The sequence below is a fragment of the Myodes glareolus genome, chromosome 11, assembly GCF_982192425.1.
Source record: "Myodes glareolus chromosome 11, mMyoGla1.1, whole genome shotgun sequence".
In the NCBI taxonomy this organism is placed as follows: Eukaryota; Metazoa; Chordata; class Mammalia; order Rodentia; family Cricetidae; genus Myodes; species Myodes glareolus.
This window is the reverse complement of record NC_142036.1, coordinates 10,667,288-10,679,999: the sequence shown is the minus strand read 5'-3', so window position 1 is coordinate 10,679,999 and position 12,712 is coordinate 10,667,288.

Genomic DNA, 12,712 nt, shown 5'->3' with positions numbered 1-12,712 from the left:
AAACAATGTCAGTAAATCACAGAGAAAACCACCAATTCTTTCACACTGAACACCCCAGATGTGGTATCTTTTAATTCTCTGAGCATGTTGTATATTGTGAGTAGCAGTGGTGGGGAGGCTGCCTTCCTGTGCCAGCTCTGAAGGGTACGTACCCCGTAAGCGCTTTGTCAAACTTGTTCAAACATTAGGCTCAGTGTGTCTCATTTTAGCATTATCTGATTTTTTCAGTGTGCTTTTTAGATCTTGGAAAAGATCACAAGAATAATTGCATCTTTTTTATACCATCCTAGGGAACTGGTATGTGACCCCTTATTCAAGAATTGTTTCTTTGGTTACTCAAAGAGAGTTTGTGTCCACATTTTGTTTTCTCATGCTTCTAGGGGTCCCTTCCTCCATCAAACTATCTAGAAGGAATAAATAAGAAAAATATGTTCAACAGAATGTTATCACACTAAATCTGCACGTTACTTACAATTATCTTCCATTTGATAGCTGCATCCTTATACTTGAGTTTGTCCAGTCATTTATTCACTCATGTTTCCTGGATTCATGCACGTTCAGTTAATGACTCCTGTTACAATGACAGCACAATATATTATGGTTGTATGTGGTTGGAATTTGTCATTGTAGAAAAATCTATGATCATCTGGGAACTGCAAACCTCAGTTGGAAGAAAATGCTCCCACCAGATTGGCCTGTAGGCAAGCCTCTAGTGTCACTTTAGGGACATTGGAATTTCTTTTATATCATTGAGGAAGGAACTGGAAAATATCTCATTTGAAACAGAAAAAAGGAATTTGTTGCAGAAACAGAAATTTTATGTAGATTTAGACAGAATAAAGCTTATTCATGCTAATCTATGAATCTGTCCTCCTACTTCCCTCTGTACTCTGCTACTCACTTCTGATGTCCTTTTCTGGCCACTCCTACTCCCATGTCTTTTCTTTCTGTTTGTTCCTCTGCTCCTTCCCTGCCTTCTTGATAAACTTCTGCTTCCTTATTTCCTTTCCTCTCTTCCCTCACACTCTCTCCCAAATCCTTTCTTCCATCACTTCCTTCAGTTCCCTTGTTTCTTGCTACATGTTACAAGCTGTTTCTGCTATATTTGAATAATTGTAATGGCTTCACTATATCTAAAAGACAGCACCTAACTGTATCAAATTCTTCCACCAGTCTTTTGTTACCTTTCTTGGGCTTCAGAACATACATAATGTGTATATATTTTGGGGTGAGTATTCAGCAGTCACCTATCTTCAGTACTGGGGCAGTCATGGGTCCATGCTTTACATGTCACACACTTCAGAAAAGCTTCACTGACCAAGACTGAGAGAAGCCCTAACATATTGGTACAAGTATAAAAGACAGTGTTAGTATATGCTCCTTGGCTAAAGGACAATAACAAATTTTCTCATAGTACTGTTGATCTTTAAGCATAAATGGGTTATAATTCTTAAAACTATTGAAACATGTTTTAATTTTGAAACATGATTAGCTCAGTAAAATATATTGAGGACCTCAGGTGGGTGTGGCATGTATAGTCCTTATTCCTCTACTTGCTGGACCGCTTAACTGGCTTGCTCTTATACATATCTTGTACAGGAACACATAATAATTTATGTATATAATGACCATGCAATATCCAGAGGTAACTATATCACAGAACTCCTCCCTATTTTATGGTACCTTCATTCTTTCAACTCATTCTTCAGTGATGTTCCTTGTGTCTTGTAGGAGGAATATGGAGGGGTAGGGAAGTGGGGTACGTGGGAGTTTTGATATAGACATTCTGTCTCTGGACAAGCACTCACACAGTTGTCTATTCTTAGTAGTGAATATTCATGGACTCTCTGCATTCAGTGTTGGATACTGGTGGACAGAGATTCATTTTATTTGTAGGTGTACCTATTGGTTGGTTGCCTTTGACAATTATGAGAATCCACAACCACAGGCATATGGGCAATGCTATTTGGTTTTGTTGAGTTATAAAAAGAACGTGAATTTTGGAGGAAAATATATTGCGAAGGCCAGGAAGAAAAAATTGTAAGAAAAAACTATAGTGAGAATATGACAAAGATACATTGCTGATGTGTATGAGTTCTTAAAAATATGAAAGATGGTTTTGAAATATTATAGTATATTTAAAGTCCATTAGTGTAGAACATTAAAGTCCTCCAACTCCAATGTTCTGATGAGCAGCTCATTCACCTGCAGTGTCTTCCTCCCCTCACAAATTGAAGTCCTTTAAATCTCTACTGTCTCCACGAATGCTGGAGACATCCCTATCTTAAGTCTTTTTTTGTTTTCAGCAGACACTGACAGTGTAACTGTTTTGTTGAACATCCCCCCACACTTCTCTTGGAATCAGTATTCCTATGAAGCACCTGGAAGGCCGAGTTCTGGGTGAACAATTCCCAATGACTCCTGTGCCTTGAGGGCAATTCCTTTAACCACTTCCTAGAACTCTCATAAAACATAGACTCTTAGTACTCTTAGGAATGTTCCCCTCACTTTCCTTCCATTCACTCCAGGCTGTCAATCTTTATTTGGATACTCAGATCATCTCCAATTTCTTCCGCTGCTTTTTGTGGTTTCCTCAAATGAAGCTAGCAAAGCTTTCTCTCTCTCTCTCTCTCTCTCTCTCTCTCTCTCCCTCTCTCTCTCTCTCTCCTTATTGCATTCCTTATTTACAAGGGATACATATCTAAACTAAATATATTTTTGCTTTTGAGGAGTTTCATCTCTTTCATCAAAAACATGAATAATGAGTATCATATTTTTTAAAAAAATAAATTTAATGATGAGATTAATTAATTGAGCCTATAATTCTTATATAAAGACCACACAACACATCTTGATGGGAATAGATTTGAAATGAAGGTGTGTGAAAGAGAAAACATATAGGAAATAATGAATGTATAGTAAAAGGCAAATTCTTTTGTGCTGGTGAATTCAGTGGTCTGTATTGAAAAAACATATGAATAAATATATAAAAGAAAAGATGAAGAGAGAAATGATTCCCACACATGCAAGCTCCTAGCATCACAGAAGATCCTGCAAACTCCAATCAACAGAGTGATCCACCAGATGTCTTTGAATGAGGAGTGAGGCACGAAGATGTTCAGTGTTTGCTTTGATGTGTACACAATGTGTGAGGACTATGTTGATTTTAAAGCTTTCCTGGACTCATGGATCACTGACCATGTCCAACCTTTCCGTTAAACTTGAATTCTATACTGATTCAACCATAAAACCCAAATGAGACTCTGTCCTGAGTCTAGGGAGCTGACTTTTTAGATCCTAAATTGTTTCACTTCTGATCCTGGTGCCCAATGTAGAGTCAGTTCTTCCCTCCATGATGGTCTCCATCTCATTTGTTTCAGAGTACACCTGTATTTAAATACACATGCCACAGTTGAAAATACATTTTTAAATATGACCAATTCAAATATGTCTACAAACTACACTTGAAGAGATATTTTTCTGGGTGATTTACAGAGGCAATTCAGACATATGAAGTCTAGCCCTTTATGTCCCTCTTCTTTCGTTCAGGGTAACTACGACCTGCCTATGTTCTCACTGTTCCCTTCTGTTCATAAGTACACCCTGCAGGAAACCTTGTGTCTAGGTTCATACTTATTCTCCTCAATGTGCATTTTGACAAAGCAACACTTGGTTCAGACTATCAGTTATGAGGTACAGAGTGTTCTTGTCTCCAGCGCTGGTCAATTGGTCTTTGACAGAATTTGGATATTTTATTGAAACACCGGCCTTATATGTATTAGATCCACTCTGGTCCCTGCCCTGGAGCATGACCGACCCAGAGCACATAGTAATCACTGAAGGTGAATCTACATGGCACAGAGAGAAGTTACACGGTTGACCCAGGCTGCAAGTATCGTCCTCCAGACTCCACTAGCTTCACCTCCCACAGGACACCTGAAAACACTGAAGGAAGCTGTTACACATGCCTACCTTCCCTCTTACTCATGTACACTTACAAACTCAGCACCTCTTTTTTGTTTTATATTGCCTTGTAAAAGAGCACCAAGAAAACCCCAGCTCATTCTCAGTTTTATGGTGAATGGTTTGTGTTCAGTGTTTATCATTGATGGGCAAACATGAAAATCCTAGACTGGGCTCCTCTTCCAGAGCTTCAGTGTAAGAAGTAGGCTGGTTTTCGTGAGGAGAATGAGATCCTGTTTGCATTTTCCTGCTACTTATGTCCTCTTTACCTAGGCTCAAAAAGTGAACTATGCTCAGGAAAGAACTGACATTCATGGTGGTCACTGTAGCCAAGATCAATGATAAAATAGATATTCATGTTTCATGTCAGGATGATAGAGAGATGGAGGAAATCAAAGTTAATTTTTAATACCAGGGTATTCCTGCATTATCTGTTGGCTCTTACTAAAATCCTATATTCTTCTCTAACTGGAGAATTAACTGAAGCTCTGTTACAAATCTAGGGACCCTACTCCCATTGATGTCCGAATCTCTTCAAAATTGATCCTGGTACCGACAGCATAGCCATGTCTGCCTTGTTTGTTGCTCTCTGTCTTGTTCAGATGAGATTGCAAATTGTGTAGAAAAGTAAACATTACAGTGGAAAACAGGACTTCAAAAATTTTCAGATGCATTAAAAATTAGTAAAAACTAAGTTCTAGAATATTGCAATGGTGAGTCTCTGTTGGCCCTTAGTACTGCCTGCTGGCAGTGAGCTCTCTATAAGAGAGGCTTACACTAGAGTTCTATCACAGTGTCTCTGGAAGAGTAGTATATGGGTTTGTTCTCAGTTTGCAGACTGTTCAGTTTTAAGAAAACTTGGCTTTTGGAAATGTCTTGCTGATGGTTCTCTAGGATTTGAGAACTGAATTGTAATCAGTGTTTTCATTATACTGTATTATTCCCATTAACCCCAGACCCTTTCCTGGAGATTGTTTTACCCAGTGTACATGACAGCTGGTTGATGAGAACACAGAGACAGTGCAGGTGAGAGACAGGGTCTGGTTCGGCTGTGATGACTGCACCAGTTCAGGTACTGTCTCCTTCACCTGGAACTGGGATAGTGCAAATGTTCAAATATTCCATACACGATGTACCTGGTTCTCTCTCCTGAAACACTCACAGCTTGGACAGGTCAAGAGGCAGAGGAGCAGCTCCAGGACAGACATGCTTTGCTGGAGCTCCAGTGAGAAGGAGATGGGGCTTCTCAGGTAGGGCTTGGCTTTCATTCTGAGCCTGAGGGCTACTTTGCATTGGGGAAGTTCCTGAGAGGAGAAAGGAAGCCCAGGAGGTTTCCCTTTCTTTTTCAGGTGACTGACACTTTTGCTTCTGTTTCCCAAGTGAATGGATTAAAACTATATTTCACCATGCCCAGGCATCAAATTCAGTGTTGTCAATAATGAATTTATTTTCTTGAGAAACTTGCAACACAATATATTATGATAATTATTTACTTTCTATCTTCTTTGGCAGATCCTGCCCATCTCCGCTATTTCAGATTTTCATAAAAACTCAGAGTTTTAAGATTCTGTTACAAGAACATATAAGGGTTTGGACATGAGATATTCTTTTCAATATAGACAGTTAATGGTTGAAAAATCCATAGACTGCAATATATTTTCTCTTTTAAAAATTAATATACAATATACATATTTGCTTTTACAGATTACAATGTACAGTGATAATATTCAGGGGTCAAAAGATGGCTCAGTGGTAAGGCACGTTCCTCTCAGTATTAAAATCTTAGCATTTGTTCAACTATGTTCATAGCTGCACTATTTGCAATAGCCAGAACCTGGAAACAACCTAGGTGGCCCTCAATAGAAGAATGGTTAAAAAAGGTGTGGAACATATACACATTAGAGTTTTAGTCAGCGGTAAAAAACAATGACATTTTGAATTTTGCATGCCAATGGATGGAAATAAAAAATGTTTTACTGAGTGAGGTAACCCAGACCCAAAAAGAGGAATATGGTATGTACTCACTCATAAGTGGATTCTAGCCATAGTTAAAGGTCTTTGAACCTGTAATTCGTGATCCTAGAGAAGCTAAATAAGAAGGTGAATATGAAGAAAATCATATAGTTAACCTCTTGGATATTGGAAGTAGACAAGATTGCCAGGCAAACTTGGGAGCATGGGGGATGGAGTGGGGCGTGTAAGTAAGGGGAGATGGTTAGAGAGAAGGGAGAGGGGGAGGACTGGGGATGGCTTGGGTGAATGGGATATGGGGGAGGAAGGATGGATATGGGACTAGGGAAGTATATATCTCAACTAAGGGAGCCATTTTAGGGTTTGCAAGAGTCTTGATTCTGGAGGGGTTCCCAGGTCCAAGGAGAGGTCCCGAGATTGTTCCCTGGGCAGCAGAGAAGAGCGTGCCTGAACTGGCCTTGGCCCATAACCATTCTGATGAATATTTTGAATATCACCATAGAACCTTCATCTGGCGATGGATGGAGACAGAGTCAGAGACACACATTGGAACACTGGACTTAACTCCCTAGGTCCATTCATAGTGTCCCATAGGTTTGAGTATGATCTGTCTTTATTTTAATTAAATTCAAGGAAACTTTAATTTCTTTCTTTATTTCTTCCTTAACCCAGGGGTGACTTAATAGTTGACAGTTCAACTTCCATGAGTTTGTTGGCTTCCTGGGGGTAGCATTGTTGTTGAATTCTAACTTTAATCCATGGTGATCTGAGAAGACACAGGTGGTTACTAATATTTTTTTTGTATCTGTGGAAGTTTGCTTTGTTACCAAGTATGTGGTTAATTTTTGGGAAGGTTCCATGGGCAGCAGAAGAAGGTATATTCTCTCCTATCTGGGTGGAATATTATATAGATATCTGTTAAGTCCATTTGATTCAATACCTCCAATAATTCTCTTATTTCTCTGTTGGGTTTCTGTCTGATTGATCTGTCCATTGGTGAGAGAGGTGTGTTGAAGTCTCCTACTATTAGTGTGTGTGGTTTGATGACTGCCTTGAGTTCTAGAAGTGTTTCTTTAACATAAGTGGGTGTCTTTATATTAGGGGCATAGATAGTCAGGATTGAGACCTCCTCCTGTTGAATTGTTCCTGTTATGAGTATGAAATGTCCATCTCTATCTCTTCTAATAGATTTTAGTTTGAAGTCAATTTTGTTAGATATTAGAATGGCCACACCTGCTTGTTTCTTAGGTCCGTTTGCTTGGAAAACCTTTTTCCAGCCCTTTACTCTGAGTAGATGTCTGTCTTTGTGGCTGAGGTGTGTTTCTTGTAAACAGCAGAATGTTGGATCCTGTTTTCGTATCCAGTCTCTAAGTCTGTGCCTTTTTATAGGTTAATTGACTCCATTGATATTAAGTGATATTAATGACCAGTGGTTGTTGACTCCGGTTATGTATTTATTTTTTTTTGGGGGGGGTAGTAGAGTGTATGTTTTTCCCTTCTTTGAGTTGTGCTTGTGAAGTGTCGCTAGATGTCTGAGTTATCGCAGGCGGTGTTGGGATTGTTGGATTCCGTGGGTTGTGATTTGCCTTCTAATACTTTCTGTAAGACTGGATTTGTAGCTACATATTGTTTAAATTTATTTTTATCCTGGAATATTTTGTTTTCTCCGTTGATAGTGAACGAAAGCTTGGCTGGGTATAGTAGTCTGGGCTTGCATTCATGGTCCCTTAGTTTCTGCAGTACCTCTATCCAGGACCTTCTGACTTTCATGGTTTCCATAGAGAAGTCCGGAAATATGTATATTAATATCATTTAATATTTGAAATATTTCTTTTTCCAGCTATGTTATTTATTCTACTTAAAAATAAATCACCGTCCTCATTCATGATGTACTGTGAATTCATTGATTTATCCCACTACCCTCTCTCCCCTTTTTCTCTTTAACTTCTTTAATCCTCTGTCCTCTCCTACTTAGTGTCTCTTCCTTTCTCTCTTCCCTCCTTTCCTGATTTACTGCACCAACTCTGCTTCTTTTTTTTTTTTGCTCATCCAGGCATGAGATTGCAGGGTCACATAACCTTGTGTAATTCTGTGAATGACCCCACAGTTTTCATAATGTCTTAGTAGAACCACATTCCCATTTCCACAGCACGGGCATCCCTTCTCCTCCATTCCCATAACACTTGGTCTCATTTTTTCCTTGAGTAAATGGCACTCATATCATTGGTTACAGACAACTAATTCTTTAGGGTTTAAGATCCATTTCTGTGGTTATGAAAAATGTTAGCTTTATGTAACACTTCTGCCCACTTTCATTGATCAAGGTGAAGCATCCCAATCAGAAGATGGAGGGCAGAACATGGTTTGTTCAAGAGGACCTCACCTCTCAACTCTGGGTTCCCAGAGCTATCTGTTAACCTCCTGACTCAAAACTTAGAATAGTGAGAGAAAGGAATTTTTCTTGAAAAGAAAATTTAAACTGTTCTCTTGGATAACAGAAACCTTTAACGGGGAGTACTGGTGTTTCAAACTCGGTATTTTTTTATAAAAATGATAAATATATTTTGAAATATTACCATTTGAATCAAGGCCTCATATAAACTACACAATAAGTAGACCATTGGGCCAAATCACTTCACTGAAGGAGAACTTTTTTTAAAATACACTGTTTTAATTAGGGGTATAGGTTTCTGTGTGGGTAGTGTAGTGCTCACTAAGATAAACAGATACCACAGAGTCCACCAGACTCATATGTGGCTCTGAGATGCCTTCATCTTCTAGGGCTTACAATCTTCTTTTGCTTCTTTGGGAATACATGCTTGTCACTGAACAGGATCATTTTGCTCTGTGTGATGATCTGATCTGCATTTTGTTCAGGTAAAAGCACATCCTAAATTTAAAAAGCAACTATAATGGGGCTGTGAAAATCAAGTTTTTGCCACACAAGAACACTTCAGTGTATTCTAAACAGAGAACTCAGAATCCATAACTATATAATAAAATGGGTGTGGAAGCCAACCAGGTGTACCATAAAGGCCATGTAGAAAATGAACAATCCCTGGGTCTCAAAGGAAAACTAGTCATTGAGAACCAGGCCCAGTGATAGAATTTATCTCAAAATAAGTGATACAGATTGTTAGGAAAGATTCACCATATGTCAATATACCTACCCATTTACAAACACACGTACATGGAGAAGAGTGAGATAGGAAAACTGAGAGAGGGAAAGAGGGAGAGGGAGAGATTGACACATCGACAAGATAGGTAGAGAGAGATAAAGGGAAACAAGGAGAAACACTATAATAAATAAACACAACACAAGTGGAAACAGAAATTTGAATAATCATTTGGACATTCAAGGATTACTAAATACTATTACTGTAGAGAAAATCCCTAAGTTTGATATGGAGAGGCAGTGCAGACACGGAGAAGTCCAGTCTTCCATACTTCTCTAAGCAGGCCCTTCTGTGACCCAAATCTCTAAGTGTTCCCAGCGCCCCCTGCTGGTCCCGTGTTCATCACAGAGGTGTTTTTGTCTGAGCTCACAGTAGCATTCGCTCAGTGTGCCTCTTGTACAGTAATACGTGGCTGTGTCCTCAGATTTCAGACTGCTCATTTCCAGGTGCAGAGTGTTCTTGGTATAGTCTCTGGAGATTGTGAACAGGCCTTTCACAGAGTCGACATAGGAGGTGCTACTACCATCACTACTAATGTATGCGACCCACTCCAGTCCCTTTTCTGGAGCCTGGCGGACCCAGCTCATGTCATAATTACTGAAGGTGAATCCAGAGGCTGCACAGGAGAGTTTCAGGGACTTTCCAGGCTGCACTAAGCCTCCCCCAGACTCCAGCAACTACACTTCACACTGGACACCTGCAAACACAAAGAATTCTGGTTAAAAAACTGACCAAAGAGATGTCCTAACATACTACAATAGCATTTGTTCAACTATGTTCATAGCTGCACTATTTGTAATAGTCAGAACCTGGAAAAAACCTAGGTTCCCCCCAATAGAAGAATGGTTAAAAAATTTGTGGAACATATACACATTAGAGTTTTACTCAGCGGTAAAAAACAAGGACATCTTGAATTTTGCATGCAAGTGGATGGAAATAGAAAATGCTTTACTGAATGAGGTAAGCCAGACCCAAAAAGAGGAACACAGTCTGTATTCACTCATAAGTGGATTCTAACCATAATTAAAGGTCTTTGAGCCTATTATTCGTGATCCTAGAGAAGCAAGATAAGAAGATGAACCTGATGAAGATTATTTAGCTATCCGCCAGGAGGTAGGAAATAGTTAAGAGTCCCAGGTAACCTCGGGTGCATGGGGTGTGAGAGGGTTGTTGGAAGGCAAGAGGGTTAGAGAGAAGGGAGTAGGGGAGGATGGGGGAAAGCTCGGTGGACTGGGATGGTGGGGAGGGAGGGAGGATGAATATGGGATCAGGGAAGAATATATTTTAACTAAGGGAGTCATTTTAAGGTTTACAGGAGACTTGATTATATATGGGATCCCAGGTCCAAGGAGAGATCCCCAGATTGCTCTCTGGACAGAGGATAGGGTGCCTGAACCGGCCTTGGCCCATAACCATACTGATGAATATTTTGCTTATCACCATAGAACCTTCATCTGGCGATGGATGGAGATAGAGACAGAGACCCACATTGGAACACTGGACTTAACTCCCTAGGTCCAAACGAGAAGCAGAAGGAAAGAGAACGTGAGCAAAGAAGGCAAGACTAGAGGGAATCTTCATCCGACGATGGATGGCGATGCAGACGGAGACCCACATTGGAGCACCAAACTGAGCCCCCCAAGGTCCAAATGAGGAGCAGAAGGAGGAAGAAAATGAAAAAGTAAATCAGGACTGCGAGGGATGTGATCACCCACTGATACAAGGGGACTGATCTAATGAGAGTTCACCAAGGCCAGTTGGACTGGGACTGAATGAGGACATGATCCAACCAGATTCTCTGAATGTGGCCGGATTCTCTGAATGTGGCTGGCCCGGAGTCTTTTTGAAAAGCCATTGACAATGACACTGGGACTTGTTTCCTCTGCATATACTGGATTTTGGGGATCCAGTCTGTTTGGATACTCACCTTCCTGGACCTGGAGGGAGGGGGGAGGAACTTGTACTTCCCACAGGGCAGGAAACCCTGACTGCTCTTAGGGATGAAGAAGGAGGAGGAGAGGGAGTGGGGGGAGTGAGAGGGTGTTGGGAGGAGGGGTGGAAATGGAAACTTTTATAATTTAATAAAATTACTTTCTAAAAAAAAAAATCTGGAACCTCTGATGGAATAGGCATTAGCTAAGACTTCTGTGAGAGCATGCCCAAGGGAGTAACCTCATCAGAATGATACCCAACGAAGCAATCTCTGTGAGACCATGCCCAAACTACACCTGGTATTTCAGAGGGAATCCCAAGAATGTTAAGCGATCTTCAGGAACATGGAGGGCCCTATGGGGTGACCAGAGCCATACCCTGGCGGTACTATGATGAGCAGCCACCTGAGACTTGGCTCCAATGGCACCTGGAAGATAGATTACCAGAGACAAGACAGCCCAACTACATCAATCAGAGGAAAAGAAAGGTAGACAAGGTAAGAAAACATGCAACATCACAAAGAACAACTACTAAAAACTGGTGGCCCTATAACAGCAAGACTTCAACAAACCAATGTAGAAAGAGCAAAAGAAAATGACCTCAAAATAACTTTAGGAGAATGTTTGAGGTCCTTAAAAAGGAAATGACAAATTCCCTCATTGGAAGAAATGACAAAAGGAATATTGGAAGACATCAACAAATCCCTTAAAGAAAACCAAGAAAAAACTACCAAACATATGAAAGAAGCTTTTCAAGACTTGAGAACTGAAATAGAGACAATATAGAAAACACAAGCCAAGGGAATTAGAGAAACATAAATAATAAGAAACGGACCAGGAACCACAAATGCAAGCATAAACAGTAGGTCATAAGAGATGGAAGAGTGAATCTCAAGAACTGAAGATACAATTGAGGAAACAGACTCATTGGTTAAAGAAAATATTAAATATAACAAAAGCTTATACAAAATATTCAGGAAACATGTGACACCATGAAAAGAACAAACCCAAGAATAATAGATATAGGAGAAGGAAAGGAAGTACAACTTAAAAGCACAGAAAATATATTTAACAAAACCATAGAAGAAAACTTTCCTAACCTAAAGAAAGACATGCCTATGATTATATAAGAAGTTTTCAGAGCAACAAATAGACTGGGTCAAAAATAATTCATCTTGCCACATAATAATCAAAACACAAATCATACAGAATAAAGAAAGAATATTATTTTTTCAAAGGAAAAAGTCCAAGTAGCATATAAAGCCAGAGCTATCAGAATTACACCTGACTTCTCAATGACAACAATAAAAGCCATAAGGTCCTGGTAAAGTATTATGCAGATATTAAGAGACAATGGATACCAACCCAGACAACTATACCTAGCAAAACTTTCAATCACCATAGAAGACATACAAGATATTCCACAACAGAACCAGATTTAACTAATACTTATTCACGAACAGAACTCTACAAAAGTACTAGAAGGAACACATCAACCTAAGGAAGTTGGCTACATCCACAAAAACACAGAAAATTGATGATCTCACAGAAACAAGTCCCAAAGAAGAGAAACACACACATAATAACATTACTAAGAATAAAAACTAAAATAAGAGGATATAGCAATCACTGGTCACTAATATCCCTTTATATAAATGGACTCAACTCAAA